Here is a 17323-nt window from a genome sequence, read left to right as displayed (position 1 = left end):
AAAATTGGAGTAGGTTGATAATTCTCCCTCCAATATGTAAATGCCCCCAGTAGGTAGATAATTCTCTCTTTTAGGTTAAAGCCCCCAATAGGTAGATAATCCTCTATTAGGTAGATGTATCCAATAGGTTGTTCCTTCTCCTGTATTAGTTAGATGACCCCAGAAGGTAGATAATCCCCGATTATTTAGATGCCCCCAGTAGGTAAATAAGTGTTCCCCATTAGCAAATACCTGCAGTAGGTAGGTAGATTCCCCATTAAATAGAAGCCTCCAGTAAGTAGGTAGTTTCCCCATAAGGCAGAAGCCCCAGTTGATAGTTATCCCTCATTAGGTGGATACTCTCACTAGGTAGGTTATCCCTCCCATAAGTAAAAGTCACCAGTACACAAAGGGGGAGATTTATCAAAATCTTTGCAGAGGAGAATGCTGTAGTTGCACAGGTTTTTGTAAATCTCCCCTAAAATCCTAATACTTAGAAATCCCTCTATTTGTAATTTTTTGTAATCTTTATTATTGCTATTGTTTTTGAGAACATTAAATACAAAAACTATCACTGTTTGCTAAATAAGAAAATGTAGTCTTTTGCTATATGTACTATACTTTATTTATACACACATGTATATTAAATATTACAATTAGTATCCATCCTTGTTAACCATCAGAAATCTTTCTTAGTCTTTATGTAGCTAACCTGTCGCAATATTCTGCCTATTCTTTCTTTTGTATTATCAGACTTTTTAGTTTCCTCTGTATCATTAACTTTCTGTCCAATTACTGTCCTAAGTGATATGGTGAAAAGGGCAAAGGTGGTTACAGCTTTCACTAGACTCAGGAAATCCTGAAGGCCCTGCTGTCACTTCTATATATGCAGCACAGAATTTTTTATTTTTGTAACCACAGAAACGTCAACCTCATAATTTTAAGGGAACATCCAAAAAAGGCCGATAAATCTGAAATGTTTTGGACAGGAGAATGTATTTGGAATGGTGAAATGAAAAATTTAGTTTCTAGGCTGGGTGGAAGATTATAGTGATGGATCACAGGACACCATCAAAACATAAAATTTAAGTAAAACATATGGAGATCAGGGAAGAGAATTGTATAAACATGGGTACTACCTTTGCAGTCTTCATTTGTTTCTGGCTTTCTCCAATCATTCCCCCTCTAATCTACCTCCCTTGTTCTTCCTCTCTCCATAGACTTGTAGAGGCAGCATGTAACTAGATCCCTCATTTTTTTGTGTATTTGACTTCACAAAGCATGTCATAGCATGTTTGCATGTTTATCAGAAAAATTCTAACAAATATGCATAATTCCTGAGGAAGTCCATCAATAGAAGCAATGGAAAGATGCAGACTGCAGCTGTGATCCCGGAAATTCTCGGCTAATGGATCTACATGGTTTTCCAACTTTGAAAAGGAGCTATTGTTAGACAATTGTTGCAATGACTTTGTTCTAGTCTCTCAGAAGTCGCCACCTTTCAGCACCTTGGCCAGCGCACCTGGAGGAGCAGATATAACACTTAACACATAAGGATTAGCTTTTGTTTGACTTGTTGGTTGTCATGGAGTCATGATAAAGACCTGCTGTTCCTGGGTGAGCGCAAGTCGTTTGGGTTTAAAATCTCAGGCACTGGAAGCAAAAACAGAAAAATAGGAGAAATGATGAATACTGTGAAGAGTATGAGAACAACAGTAGCAAAAGAGAGAACAGGAAAAGTTGGATTTCAGCCTACATGAAGCTGCGAAAGACAGATAAAGTGATAGGAATATAAAAATGACAGTAAGAGAAGAATGCCAGGGTGGTGAGGAAATCAGGAGATTTATACTATGTCAATTATAAATAAACCCATCCAACCCTACTGGAAGGTTGGGCTCCATATCTAACCACAAAGAAATCTGTATTGTCCAGAGAAGCCTTTAGGTGTTTTCAGAAGGCACTAACATAAGGATGTTTGGGATGTGAATGTCAGATTTGCACTATATTGAGTGACAACCTGAGATGCTCATCGGTTAATCAGCCGCAGCCCATGGTTTATATGGGAATAATGATCTACATCAAGAGTCAGGAGCTGTGTGCCCTCTTTGGAGTGGTTGTCAAAAGAAACCCTCAGGGAACCTGAGACGCATGAAACTTGGGCACCTTTGTAGATGCAGTAGTGGCTGCAAAGAAAAATATGTCAGTTAGATTGTCTTTGTGCTGGTATATTTAACTATATCACTGAAATAGTGTACTGAATGCCTCTTCTCTTTTCAGAATATATTCACTGATTCTATTAAACAGTACCTGTCGCCAAATAAACTGTTCTAAACTACCTCAGGCTATGTTCCCTAAGTACTCCTAACACCCCTCCAGCCCTTAAAAAAAATTCAGAGCTTTAAAAAGCTGTGTATCTTTCCTTTCTTCTTGCTCACAAGTGCAATTTCCCAGCAGGAGAAAGTAGGTGTTTCCTAACAGACATGACATCACTGAAGCCTGTAGGGGGACCACTTCCGCCCTCACATGGTTGCAGTGCTGTGATGAATAGAAGACCTCAGACTCTGTGTATGTTTCAGTCTGTGTTGCTGAGAGTGAGGCTCTCCTGAAGGTTTCAGTCTGTACAGCTTTCTTGAGAATCTGGGGAGCTTTTACTTTCTGTGCAGCTGTCAATCAAGCTCAGTGCAGAGAAGCACTTCCTGAGTTTGGACTTTGGCCAGGCCGGGAGGAGACCAAACTCACTGTATTAATTGTTAGTGTTGAGCGTGAATATTTGAAATGCTAATTTTTGCTGCAAATATCGGTACTTAGAGATTTCACCTTTATTTAAAATCTAGTGATATATATTCGTAATGATGAATATTCGTTTTTTCATGCAAATCTATGAGAATTTATGAGAATATTTATGCGAATATCGGCACTTCCAGACTGGACAGTGATCCCTCCCTTCTTTTAGGTGAAAGATATAATTGCGCATGTGCACTATGGTACCTTCATTACAAATTTTGGCATGGAAAAAAAAGAACGAACATAGCGAATATGAAAATGTTGTGAACATATTTGTCCATATATTCGCGAAATATTGTGAATTCAAGTATGGCCCCTTCCGCTCATCACTATTAATTGTAGCAGGGAACAGAACAGAGTCACGCAGTGGCCGTTTTTTTATATTACCTTTTAAACATATTTATGTTATTAATTTTAAAAGCAAGTGAATGGGAAAGTGTCTGCTAATTACGCAAGGAACACTATATTAAAAGTTTTATTTGGTGACAGGCACTCTTTAAGGGAACTTCCAGGCACCAAGACAAATAAGATAAATGGAGAAATGTATGGATATGCATTGAAAACTGGCTGTTGCACTCCTTATATTAAAGAGGTTGTTTGGGAAAACAAATTTGTTTTAACCCTTTTGTGATCAGGGATGTTTTGGGTAAGATGCCACTATAACATCAATGACAAAGGTCCTATCTTAGCTTTAAAGGGTTGTACGGTGAAAGATAACTTACCCCTTATTCACAGGATAGGTGGATAATTGTCTGTTTGCAGGGGGTCTGCCTGCTAGGACTCCCCACGATCTATAGGGACTCTGACAGTCACAAACAAGTGCTGCAGACAGCACTTTCATTTCTATAGGGGCACTAAATATGCCAAAGCATATTTGGCTTAAAATCAGTTTTATTGATCTGAATTGGGTAGTTTTGATGGCAAGCACATGATTTTTTGCAAGTCTTTAGTTTCTCAAACACAAAAAGTTGGGGAGCCTCCTGAGTCTCTCTTGATAGATGATGTTGAGGAAGAGAAGGATCGTGAATGCTATATTTCAGCTGCTTGACTCTTTTGCTATCTGACTGTGGCTTATGCCCCCTCTCTTAATAAGCATGGCTGAATATTAAAGGGGTACTCCACTGGAAATAAAAATTAAATCAACTGGTGCCAGAAAGTTAAACAGATTTGTAAATTACTTCAATTAAAACATCTTAATCCTTCCAGTACTTATCAGCTGCTATATTATTTAGATGAATATGACACACATTTGTGATGTAGCTAGCTGGAGTTAAAAATCAGAGTTGTAGAGTGTTAAAGGGGTACTCCACTGCCTTAGCGTTCAGAACATTTTGTTCTGAACGCTGAGTGTGGGAGCTGGGGCTCGTGATGTCACGGCCACACCCCATCATGATATCAGGCCACACACCCTCAATGCAAGTCTATTGGAGGGGGCATGGCAGATGAGGAAGTGGAGTACCCCTTTGACTAAATGCATCAACGCACTATTTCTGACTCTCAACTCTGCTACATCTGAATGTGTGTAGACTTGCATAAGAATTACAGATGTAGCAGAGTTAACAGAGTCGTAGCTGGTTCCCTAGATGCATAAACACACTAAGTCTGAATGTTAACTCTGCTACATCTGTCCTTTGATATACCCGTTGCACAATTATGAATTCAGTACTGAGGTTTATTATGACCTTATAGAAGTTGTTGACTGCGGTCATAGATGGCTGGGATTTTGTACCTAAACACTAAGTACAACTCATGCAAATAATGTGCGAATAAAAAAGATCCCACATGCTGCACAGTTTGCCTGTGTGACTCGGTGAACACTTCTCCACAAGAGGATGTTTACATCTTGCTGAAAATTAACGTATGGGTGTATCCAGTCCAATTTTCTGTGCTTTTCACATGGGGCCACGAGACAGAAGTAATAGAGAGAGAAATGTAGACAGGTGTTAATGACACACTTGCTTGTTCCAAATACATTTACATCTGTGTTTATACATATTTTGGTGCGCACAAATAAATATGAGTAAATACGGAGGTAGGAAGGACATGTACTGCGAGTAAATAAACCATGTGTAATCACTTATTAATCCTTCCTTAAACATTACTAATCCAAGACTGTTGTACTCAGTGTCTTAGATGGTTTTGAATCTAAACAGTTAAAGGTTTATTCCCTACTGCCTCCATACCTTGCTGTGCTGTTGCCGGCTCAGTGCAGCTTCCTGGTTTGGATCTCAGATCACAATGGCCGCTGGAAGAGTAAATAACATCTAGTGTCCTGCATATTGACTCAATACATTTTTTCCCTATGCCCTGTCCATTTATTTAACCTTACCTTGGTGTGGCTTCTGCGCAGAGCCAGATAAAGAGTGTCTAGAGTATGGCTCTATTAACCTATTAGGGTCCTTAACTAACAAGGAGCCCTCTACCAACTATTGACTAACGCCTAGAAAAGACACCTATGCCATTTGAGCTATATACTAAATTTTTTTTAAATCAGGGGAGTTGCTAGGACGGTGCTTGTGTGTGTAAAAACCACAAGCTCATACAACAAATAGAATTAAATAGGAAAGTGTTGCACTCACCCACTCTGGAGGATCTTCTTAAGGTTTACCAAACTTCATAGCATGGCAGAATAAAATACACATGCAGGGACTTTACTGGGCTACAGCTATTTCATACCAATGAGCCCATGCCCCCCCTGCACTCCCCTGCAGACAGATCTCCCTGTAAGTAAGCACCCTGTAGGTCATATATCCATTTCTATTGTGTATTAAACAGATACAATTTTTTGACCAAGCATCCTGGCTTTTATTTATACCTCGATAGAAACCCAATAGTATAAGTCATTGGGCGTTATGTGTTTGCTTTGACAACTGTGCCATTTTAGTCCGGAATGCGTCTCTTCATGCTTGTCCCACAAAAAAGGGGTCTGGAGTTTAAAGGAGTACTCTACTACTTTAAAATGTAGGCACTATCCTCAGGATAGGGGATATGTGTCTCATCACATGGGTCAGACCTATGGGACCCCCCACAGTCTCCAAAATGAGGCCCTGTCTTTCCTTGTGCATGGAGTGGTGAGTTGGCCACGCTTCATGCATTCTCTATGGGGGAGATTTATCAAAACCTGTCCAGAGGAAAAGTTGCTGAGTTGCCCATAGCAACCAATCAGATCACTTCTTTCACTTTGAAAAGGTCTCTGAAAAATAAAAGAAGTGATCTGATTGGTTGCTATGGGCAACTCAGCAACTTTTCATTTGGACAGGTTTTGATAAATCTCCCCCTGTGAGAGTGCCAGAGATACCTGAGTAAAGTGCCCCTGTATATCTGGCGCTCCCATAGAGAATGCATGGAGTGTGTGCCGACAACACGGTCCATGTAGAGGTAGAGATGAGGCCTCAATCAAGAGATCATTGGGGGCCCCAGAGGTCAGATGCCCTATAATCAGACACTTAGCCCGTATCCTGTGGATAGGGGATAAGCTTTAAAGGGTACTCCGGCCCTAATACATCTTATCCCCTATCCAAAGGATAGGGATAAGATGTATGATCGCGGGGGTCCCACCGCTGGGGACTCCTGCAATCTTTCATTTCGCACCCACCTTTGTGAGCTAAAAATGCTCTCCTCCTTTACCATGTTGATTCCCTTTATGTATTTAACCCCTTAAGGACGCAGCCCTTTTTCGCAATTCTGACCACCGTCACTTTACGCATTAATAACTCTAAAACGCTTTTACTGAATATTCTGATTCTGAGATAGTTTTTTCGTGACATATTCTACTTTATTTTGGTGGTAAATTTTCGGCGTTACTTGCATCTTTTATCGGTGAAAAATCCCAAAATTGCATGAAAATTTTGAAAATTTAGCATTTTTCTATCTTTGAGGCTCTCTACTTGTAAGGAAAATGAATATTCCAAATAAAAAAAAATTTTCTTCACAAATAAAATATGTCCACTTTATGTTGGCATCATAAAATGGACATATTTTTAAAAATGTTTTTAAATTAGAGGGCTTCAAAGTAGAGCAGCAATTTTCAAAAATTTTCTGAAAATTGCAAAATTTGAAGGGACAGATGTTACAGAACTACATCTCCCAGCATGCCTGGGCAGTCTAGGCATGCTGAGAGTTGTAGTTTGGCAACATCTGGAGGGCTACCGTTTGGGCACCACTGAAACAGTGGTCTCCAAACTGTGACCCTCCAGATGTTGCAAAACTACAACTTCCAGCATGCCCAGACAGCCTTTGGCTGTCTGGGCATGCTGGGAGTTGCAGTTCCGCCTTCCTAGTGGTTGCCACAGTAAAGATCGGTTTACCTTCACTTTCATTTACACCCCCCGTCGTTTCCCTACCTGAGGTGGGATCTCTGCAGTCTCCACGATGATCTTCGGTCCCCACGCCATCTTCAGGTAAGGCACATGTCTCCATCTTCTCCCCCCATTCTGCCCGACATCCAGGGGTGGGCAGAAAGGGGGGTTTCCATGCCAGCCCCCTGCCCTGCGCTGCCATTGGTCAGAACTCAGTTCCGACTAAAGGCAGGGAATAGGAGGAGATTGTAGCACTGCAACCTCGCTCCTATCCTGCAGGATGATCGGGGGTGTCACTGACAACTCCAATCATCCCTATTTTCCGGGTGATTGGGTCACCAGAGACCCGATCAGCCCGGAATAGCAGAAAATCGCATGTCTGAATTAACATGCGATTTTCTGCGATCGCCGACATGGGGGGGTCTCAGGTCCCCCCTCAGCGATGTGCCGGGATGCCTGCTGAATGATTCCAGCAGGCATCCCAGTCTGGTCCCCAAATGGCTAGCGGCGGGGACCGGAATTCCCACGGGCGTATGCATACGCCCTACGTCCTTAAGGACTCGGGATGCAGGGCCTATGCATACGCCCCATGTCCTGAACAGGTTAAAAGTCTCTATCATATCCCCCCTGTCTCTTCTTTCTTCCAAGCTGTACATGTTAAGGCCCTTTAACCTTTCCTGGTAAGTTTTATCCTGCAATCCATGTACTAGTTTAGTATCTTCTCTGAACTCTCTCTAGAATATCTATATCCTTTTGGAGATATGGCCTCCAGTACTGCGCACAATACTCCAAGTGAGGTCTCACCAGTGTTCTGTACAGCGGCATGAGCACTTCTCTCATTCTACTGCTTATACCTCTCCCTATATATCCAAGCATTCTGCTAGCCTTTCCTGTTGCTCTATTACATTGTCTTCCTACCTTTTAAGTCTTCTGAAATAATTACTCCTAAATCTCTCTCCTTTACTCCTAAATCCCTTTCCATTTCCCAATTTCTTTTGAGCTCAGCTCTTTGTCTACTGAGTCAAGGAAAAGTGTCTTAAACACTCTGTATGTATACACAAAACTGAAACCAAAAGAGAAAAAAAATTGGATTAGTACAAGGGAGAGCACCTAAATTCATCTAAATAAACCAGAATTTGTCCTTATACTGGACATGGATTTTTGGCAAAATTATATTCTTGAGCAAATTCTTACCTTTTGTTATTCTGTGTAATTTCATGTTTTTGTGCGCCCATACACTTCTTATGAACTATATCCAATGTTTCACAAAAATAACTATTTCCCTATGGCTTTCACCTAACATTTATATACAGATTATGTTAAAGTGAAACAGATGGGGGAACATTGCCTGCGTCTGTTCAACGTTTGGATGATCTTTCCTCTGCGCCGAATAACATTCAAATCAATATCGCGTCATTCAAAAGAATTTCACTAAAGCCTTATCTTGTAGTTCAGGAGAGCAGGGTACATGTTTCTATCTTATTGTCAGACATAAGGCTTGGAATCAGAAGGCAGGTATTATTGCTGATAAAACCATTTTCTACTGGAAAAACAAGGCTTTACAGTGATGATTACTAGATGTTGTTTTAACACAGAGAATGCTTTCTTTTATTCTTTGCCTGTCTCTTTTCCTGACATTTCCGTCCTTAAAAAATGTAGGCATAGCATTTGTCTTCTTCAAAGCATTTCTGTCAGCAGATCTTTTTTTAAGTTTATATCTTTTTTTCTGTACTGGCAATTTTTTTGAAAAGGCTTTACTTACCTCCCTCAATCCCCCCTGCAGCTTCCCTTATGAGCACTTGGTCTCTGACGCACTTACTGGAGCTGCAGTGGGCATGTCACATGCCCGCTCAGCCAATTACTGGCCACAGAGGTGTCCTGAGTGATCATGTGATGTGCCATCTGCAGCTCTGTGAAGTGTAGTGCGGCAGAGACAAGATACTCTTGTAGGCTGCGTGGGGGAGCGAAGGGGTGAGTACAGGCTTTTTTTTTTTCATTTCTTGGCACAATGCTTAATCTTTTTTTGTTTTGCCGGAAAACACCTTTATTGTAAAGCAAAAAAAAAAATGGGTTTCTAAAGAGCCCTATTCTCCAAAGAAAAAGTGTTTGGATTAAGAATATATATTTTTTTCTTTAATAAACAAACTTGTCCACGTACGGTAAGATTGATTATTAAGCTGCCCGTACATGGCTGTCAGACAAACACTTGTTTAGCCAACAGCTGTTCCACACAATTGGTCAATGTTACCTAGCGTGCTTGTGTTTTTTGGTAGGAGGGAGGAATAATCCACAGGCAGATTTTTCTGTGGCATTGAAAGGTATCATGTGAAATCCTTTTTCCCCTAACACCCTCTGTTGGGGAATAAGTATTAGGCCCCCCATACACATTAAACAGTTGGACAGTCCTGCCTAAATCCTTGGGTTTGGCTGGATTTTCTTTTATTGGTATGGGGGCCATTACTGTATTCTGTGATTGAACAAATTGATTTTCAGATCATTTTTCCCCAAACTTTATATTTCAGGAAGAAATCAGGTTGCCCCATACACATTCTATACTGTCAGTCACACTAAAATTTTCAGGCTCTGTCAACTTTTCTCTTGTATGGGGGGTCTTTATTGTATCATGTGATTGACCAAACTTATTGCCTGATCCTCATTTCTCCATACATCATCTGTTGGTTGGTGACAATCGGGAAGACCCCATGTACATTAGACAACCTGGTGGTCATTCCAAGATTGTCTGGTTCTGTCATCTTTTCTCTAAGGTGTATGGGAAACTTTAATGTATCCCATGATTGGGAATATACACATAAGATACTCTCTTAGTCCAGCCCAAATTGGAGGATTTAGCCAACCTTTTCCTATCAAGTATAGGAACTCTACTGTATTATGTGTTTAACCAAATTGATTACTTGATCCTTCTTTCCTCATACATCATCTGTTGGTGCCAATTGATAGGACCCCATGCACATTAGACAAACTGGTGGTCACGCCAAGAGTGTCTGGTTCTGATAACTTTTCTCTAATGTGTATGGGGGTCTTTACTTTATCATGTTATTGACCAAGTTGATTGCCTGATCCTTTTTTCCTTGACATCATCTGTTGGAAAGAGTCTTGAAACCCACATGCACATTAGATACACTGCCAGTCCAGACAAAACTGCAGGATTTGTCTGACTTTTCTCAAATTTGTATGGGGGTCTTTACTGTATCATATGATTGACCAAATGGATTGCCTGATCTTTGTTTTTCCAACATCAATTGTTGAAGAAAGTCAATAAGCCCATGTGCACATAAGATTTCTGCCAAAACTTGAGGGTTTAACTGACTTTTCTGTAATGTGTATAGGAACTCTACTGTGTTTGACCAAATTGATTACATGATCCTTTCTTTCCAATACGGTATATCATCTGTTGGTTACAATCGTTCAGACCCTATGCACATTAGACAACCTGGTGGTCACGCTAACAGTGTCTGGTTCAGACAACTTTCCTCTAATGTATATGAGAGTCTTTACTGTATCAAGTGATTGACTGAATGGATTGCCTGATCCTTCTTTCTTCGACATTATCTGTTGGAGGGAGTCAGGAAGCCCACATTAAATACTTTGTCAGTCCAGCCAAAATCTGAGGGCTTAGCCAACTTTTCTCTAATGTGTATGTCTGTACTGTATCATATGATTAAAAATTTGACTTCCTGATCCTTCTTTTTCCCAACATCCTCTGTTGGAGAGAGTCAGGAAGCCCACATGCACATTAGGTAGTCTGCTGATCCAACTAAAGGTTGGAAGGTTTGTCTGACTTTTCACTAATGTGTATGGAGATTTCACTGTTTTATGTCATTAACCAGAAGCAAGAAGCCTTGCTATGGACAAATGTTTAGCACCTTATTTACTTTCATCCTAGTCAGTAGCTTTCCATCAGGTCTCTACAAACAGAAGAAGCTGCAACATCTACTACACATATTGCTTTCCCATGATACAATGATTTTTTCTTTTCTTTTTTTTTATAATGATACCTGATAAATCAGATATCCTTTATTTGGTTAACTCAACTACATGCCATGTAACATGACCATGCTGTAGATTTGTCCTTTATGATGAATATAACTCCACTCCGTTCTATGTGTAAGCAGGGAAGGTACACTTAACAAAGGAAAAGCAGCAAAGCCTTTTTATATAGCAGGTAATTACCCTGCAGCAATGTTACCGGAGACGGGTTAAATACCGAGCAGGTCAAGTAGTTTCTCTATTGAGATGTGAACTTTCTCTCAGCTAGTGTTGTTATGCTGACAGTGGCTTCAAGTCAATACCAAACATGAAATATTGAAGAGATGCGGAGGACTGTCACCGAGTTAAATTTGCTTTCTGGGAATACAGAGTGGTAGGTTGGCGGGGGGGGGGGAGGGGGTGTAACCAAAATGTAAAAATTTAATGGAGGTGTTAGGAGATGACATTGATCTGTTTATTTTTGCTTCTGAAATATTGTCTATAAAATGCTGGAATAGCACTTAAGCAGCACAGCCAGACTGAAATTATGATTTGGAGAACTTCCTGCCTATTTCTATTATTTAGTTCTCTGCCCCTAGACATCTTATCCCCTATCCAAAGGATAAAGGATAAGATGTTCCAGCGGCCGGACCCCTCAAAATCTCCGGTCTGGCACCCTGGTGTTCTGAACATTTATGTTAAGAATGATGGCTGCGCTTGGCTTCAGGCGGCCATGGTCATCACTCCCCCTCTCCCTATTAATGTCTATGATAGGGGTGATGGCTGTTGTCACTCATAATCTGGCATGTAGCTGAGTTTTCTCCCTGTGGCGGATTACTGACATACCAGGCCGGAGATCGGAGGTGGTTCCGGCGGCTGGACCGCCTCCAATCAGGCATCTTATCACCTATCCTTTGCATAGGGAATAAAATATCTAGGGGCGGAGTACCCCTTTAAGTGTTTCGTTTTTATTATTTCTCTGTTATAAGTTTAAGTTTTTTGTCTTTATTTCTTTGTACCCTTTGTGATAGACGCTCACAGATCCGGTGTTGCGTAGAGGCATGCATTCATGTTGAAAAAGAAAGCTGTAGAATTGGTTGTTGAAATTGGCTACAAAGTAGTTCTTACAGTTTTTTGCTCCTTATTTATTGTTATCTCATGACAAAATCAGGCTGGGATTATATATGTCAAATGAATGGGATCAGTTCTAGCATCAGTTTGCCTCCGGCGCATTTTCTACAGCGCCAGAGGGAAAATATGTTGGACGCTGGACATATGAAAAGGAGGCCTTACCTTTTCGGCAGGCCAACCCTTTTATTAGTGTCCTGTGCACTTTCAGAATTCAAAAAAAAAATACAACTTGGATCTAGCAATTGCAAGTAAAATCACAAACTTATTTTATTCAAGTTGTGCAAACATACAAAAATTGCAGGACAGCATGAGATCCACTCAACCACAAGTATGTACTCTAAATAGGGGCAAGCTGGACGTACACTTTGTGATATGTATTATGTGATGTCCCTTTCAGATGCAATAAAAAAATATGTTTGTAACCTGATTTTGGGTTCCCTGTCTCTATAGGCCCTGAAGCAGCTACATATTATAGACCATAGTTCATAGTTCCTGCACTGCTGCCCAAACTTAGGCCCCCACCTTTCCCACCACGGCCACACCATGTCTATTATCTATACCATTAGAGACACATCCTCCTTGACAATGGGAATGGTAATATCTAGTTGTCAATTACGCTAGGGCTACATTGAGACTTTTTGTAGCGCTTCTTGATCACTGCAGTCCTTCAGATTGCATAATAATTGGTTTGTGCAACAGATGTGGCCCCGATCAATATCAATCAGATGGGCAAGGAAAGTATCCATGCAGCTTAAGCCTTATTCCTACAATTTCAGGAGGAATGGCACAATACAAAATTCTTAGAAAAGATAGTCCAGAATTGTTATCTCCTGCTGAGCGTTTACTAAAACAGGAATGTCAGGTGACATTGTCCCTTTTAATTGGACTTAAATTGATAGGTGTTTTGCTGCCTGTCCCCCCCCCCCCCCCCCAGCTGATGTGTTGCCAATACTGTTTCTGTCTTGTCTGTTTTTCATTTTTCTCTCATTCCGATGAGTGTTACGATGCTATCTTGTATATCTGCGTGGAAGCATTACACAGGGGGACAGCATTGTGATTCTTACAAGGGGGCACAGCTCATGGGCTCATAGAGGGTAGTGTGTCTGTACTTTATACTTCACAATGCCGATGCCCTGGCACAGAAGGGGAGGGGGGGCCCTCCCTATTTTGTAGGATAGGGGGTAGTTGTGGACAAAGGAGCCAAGAATGCTGCTCTTACCCCTGCTGATTCCACATTGTAGCAGGTCATTCCAAAGTGGCCATTTACACTAGCTGACGGAAAAAATGGCTTCCACGTTCAAGTGGTCTCAGGGTGACATGTGGTCGATGTCCCCAGTCACAGGTTATAGACTGCTTTGTTTTGCCCTGACCTGCTGTAGCTGTAAAAATCAAGTTGTGATAAAAAACAATAGTAAAGCAAGAAGGGCAAGTTGAGGATCAGATAGGTCCAGTTAATACCAGATTAAAAGCAGTCAGGAATCTAAAGTCTACAATTTCCAAAGCAAACTGTTAATATATAGAAGAATAAAGGAAACTTAGAAAACAAGCAGGCTTCTTCAAGTTTCTAAATATTATTAAATATTTTTCATAAACATATCTAGTACATTTGGCACCATATATGCATGATGTAATGGCCAGTCAGTATTAGCCAACTGGTTTGAGGTGGGGCAACTGGAGAGCGAAATCTAAGTAGCCTTTTTGTTTTAACCATTTATTCTTCTCCAGAATGAGGAAGCTGGGATAAGCTGCAAGGGGCTACCAGACTGCTACCTCATGGGTGGTCCTGGTGTGGGTAGTAACTGGCTCAGCAGACCATGAGACATCCATATGAGGCATGGAAGGGTCAGGTAAAGACTGATCTTGGTCAAGGTATGGGCTGTGGACAGGCAGTAAATTAATATGATGAGAAACAGGCAGGAGGGTTGTGGTAGGTGGCATAGGCTTATGGTCAACAGTTTGGGTCATACACTGGAGACTTGATACAGTACCGGAGGGTTTGGCATAAGTACAGTCAGGTTTGGGTCAAACACAGAATATCACAAAAGCATCACATAACACATTCACTAGGGTAAACCAGTATGTTGCTCAAGAACCATATAATGGGAGGAGCAGCCTAGGTGGTTCTGATCAGGGATAGGTGGGGGACAGATTTTGGGTGTTTGTGCAAGCACATGCTTGCCCCCTAAGGGTCATAGCAGGACTAGCGGCAGCATGTAAAGCAGGCAGAAATGTGGATTGGTACCGGAAGGTATTCCGGTGGCAGCAGGATCTGGGTTCCTATTAATGGCATTACAGATTGGGCATTGGGACTTAGAAAGGATGTATGTCATTTGAAACATAACTTTTTTCCCCCTTAAATCATAATTTTATTTTTTTTATTTTTTTTGGGCCATGTCTGGTATTACAACCTAGTATCTGTTATTACTTGTACAAGGCCAAGCTGCAATACCAGACTCATGGACAGGAGTGGTTTATGTTTCTAGAAGAAAGCAGCCATACATTTGTAATCTCAAGTAACTCATTAAACTCATGGCTATATCCATTATCATATCTATTAGGAAAAGGCAAAAGCTATACTACGAAATTATGTTTCCATTCTTTTTCATGTGGCTTCTTACTTTTTGGGTCTACTCAGTTGAATGATCTGGATACAGATTGCATGTGACACATTCATTATTACTTAACTGCTGCCGGGTTTCAAGCAAAAATGGTTGTCAAAGGGACTGATGATGCCTGACTGCACGCCATGGCTATAAATCACTCATGGATAAGATACTGAATATACAATTTTGAAATTGCAGATAGGGGTCATGGATTGTTGAAATAATTCAACAAAGCCCCCAAATTCCAGATGAATAAACGTATAGCAACATTTTAGACTTGATTTTGAATTCTATAATATATGTATAGAAAATTGACGGAGGCCAATGCTGATTAACCCCTTCACAACCAATGATGTACAAACTGACCAATCATGACCTTAATATCTAAAGGTCATTTTAAGAAAAAAGGTCTCTATTCTAGCAGGTCCGTGACCTGTAAATTTGGGTGGTCTTCAGATAATCTTTTTCCCTGGGACTAATCTGCCTGTAATTGTGTCTGAATTGAAAAGCAATCTGTGTGTTCTTAGCGCGAATCAGAGCTGCGGGGAGGCTGTTTATCATTTAGGAAACCATATGAAATGTTCTTAATACTCTTTACAGTCTTGTTTAACCCAGCTCGTGGCAAATGTGTTAAAAATAGTTGTCTTAACCCCCTATTGCCCTTCACTTGTTTCAGTCTTATTCTTCCGTGTTCTGCGGTGATTGGCCGCGCAGCCCAGCATTGTATAGGTTAAGGCAATAACTGATAATCTATTTAATTACATCTCGTCAACATGCGGGCGATTGTCAAAGGCTGTGAGGGATCAATAGCTGTGTTTGCAATGATTGATCACATTGCAGGGCCCTTTTGTTTCTCGAGTCATTATAGCAATAGGTGTGTTTGGGCCGCTAATTGATTAGTCCGTGGAGGGAAATTTTCTGTGATTGATTATAGGGAGAGGTGTATTTTTAACTTCAGGCAAATGGCAAAATAATTACAGAAAGTGGACGTAGATAGGCTGTGCTTTCAGAGTGGAGTCGAATGGAAGTACAATACGAGTGACAGTTATATACGTGATTTTACCGAAAAAGCAAAAACCATGTGGGACAAAAAAATCCACTGAAAAGTATATATCACTTTATTTATTTATGACTTTATTACTTCATGGTTAGGACAATCAATCAATACAGAAGGAAAAAGACAGTGGGAATAATTCTGTACGAAATTTGCACAACAGATGTGCAATTACTTACACATACAAAGGCAGCGCAAGCCAACACAATCATGGCGATGCAACATTCAGGTAAAACAGAGTGTTCTTCTTTGAAACACAGAGCTCACAAGCTGTGAGGTGAGCGATGATGCAAACAGTAGTGTTGTTCGCGAATATAGCACTATATATTCGTAATTACGAATATTCGTTTTTGTTTTTTTTTTAACTTAATTTTTTTTTTCACAGTACACATCACAGTGATCATCCCTCTCTGCTTCCAGTTTGTGTGGTGTAAAGAAGGCTCTAATACTATTGTGTGAGACCGGTGTGCAAATGTTCGCATATGCGAAAATTAGCATATGCTAATTTTTGCATATGCGAATTTTCGCTTATTTTAATTAACCCCTTAAGGACTCAGGGTTTTTCCATTTTTGCACTTTCGTTTTTTCCTCCTTACCTTTTAAAAATCATAACCCTTTCAATTTTCCATCTAAAAATCCATATTATGGCTTATTTTTTGCGTCGCCAATTCTACTTTGCAGTGACATTAGTCATTTTACCCAAAAATGCACGGCGAAACGGAAAAAAAATCATTGTGCGACAAAATCGAAAAAAAAAACGCCATTTTGTAACTTTTGGGGGCTTCCGTTTCTATGCAGTGCATATTTCGGTAAAAATTACACCTTATCATTATTCTGTAGGTCCATATGGTTAAAATGATACCCTACTTATATAGGTTTGATTTTGCGCCGTGATCTGAAGTTTTTATCGGTATGATTTTTGTTTTGATCGGACTTTTTGATCACTTTTTATTCATTTTTTAATGTTATAAAAAGTGACCAAAATACGCTTTTTTGGACTTTGGAATTTTTTGGCGCGTACGCCATTGACCGCACGGCTTAATTAATGATATATTTTTATAGTTCGGACATTTACGCACGCGGCGATACCACATATGTTTATTTATTTTATTTTTTTACACTGTTTTATTTTTTTTATGGGAAAAGGGGGGTGATTCAAACTTTTATTAGGGAAGGGGTTAAATGACCTTTATTAACACTTTTTTTTACTTTTTTTTTTGCAGTGTTATAGGTCCCATAGGGACCTATCACACTGCACACACTGATCTCCTATGCTGATCACTGGCGTGTATTAACACGCCTGTGATCAGCATTATCGACGCTTGACTGCTCCTGCCTGGATCTCAGGCACGGAGCAGTCATTTGTCGATCGGACACCGGGGAGGCAGGTAAGGGCCCTCCCGGTGTCCGGTCAGCTGTTCGGGACGCCGCGATTTCACCACGGCGGTCCCGAACAGCCCGACTGAGCAGCCGGGTCACTTTCAGTT

The 17323-nt window shown here is 40.6% G+C and overlaps 1 protein-coding gene and 1 long non-coding RNA gene across 3 annotated transcripts in view; one reads left to right on the top strand and one right to left on the bottom strand.

Moving 5' to 3' along the window:
• The window catches only part of CACNA1I (calcium voltage-gated channel subunit alpha1 I), a 721300-nt gene that overhangs the window by 124557 nt on the left and 579420 nt on the right, over window positions 1-17323 (top strand). The window lies entirely within an intron of this gene.
• Window positions 650-5844, bottom strand: LOC130275725 (uncharacterized). The gene is made up of 3 exons (XR_008844879.1): window positions 5343-5844; window positions 4947-5008; window positions 650-1632 (listed from the first exon to the last, which is right to left on the bottom strand). It is a non-coding gene; the product is annotated as an uncharacterized LOC130275725 (long non-coding RNA).

This window comes from Hyla sarda, chromosome 6 (genome assembly GCF_029499605.1).
Source record: "Hyla sarda isolate aHylSar1 chromosome 6, aHylSar1.hap1, whole genome shotgun sequence".
Lineage (NCBI taxonomy): Eukaryota > Metazoa > Chordata > Amphibia > Anura > Hylidae > Hyla > Hyla sarda.
The sequence above is the reverse complement of the archived record's forward strand: the minus strand, read 5'-3'. Positions and strand labels throughout refer to the sequence as shown.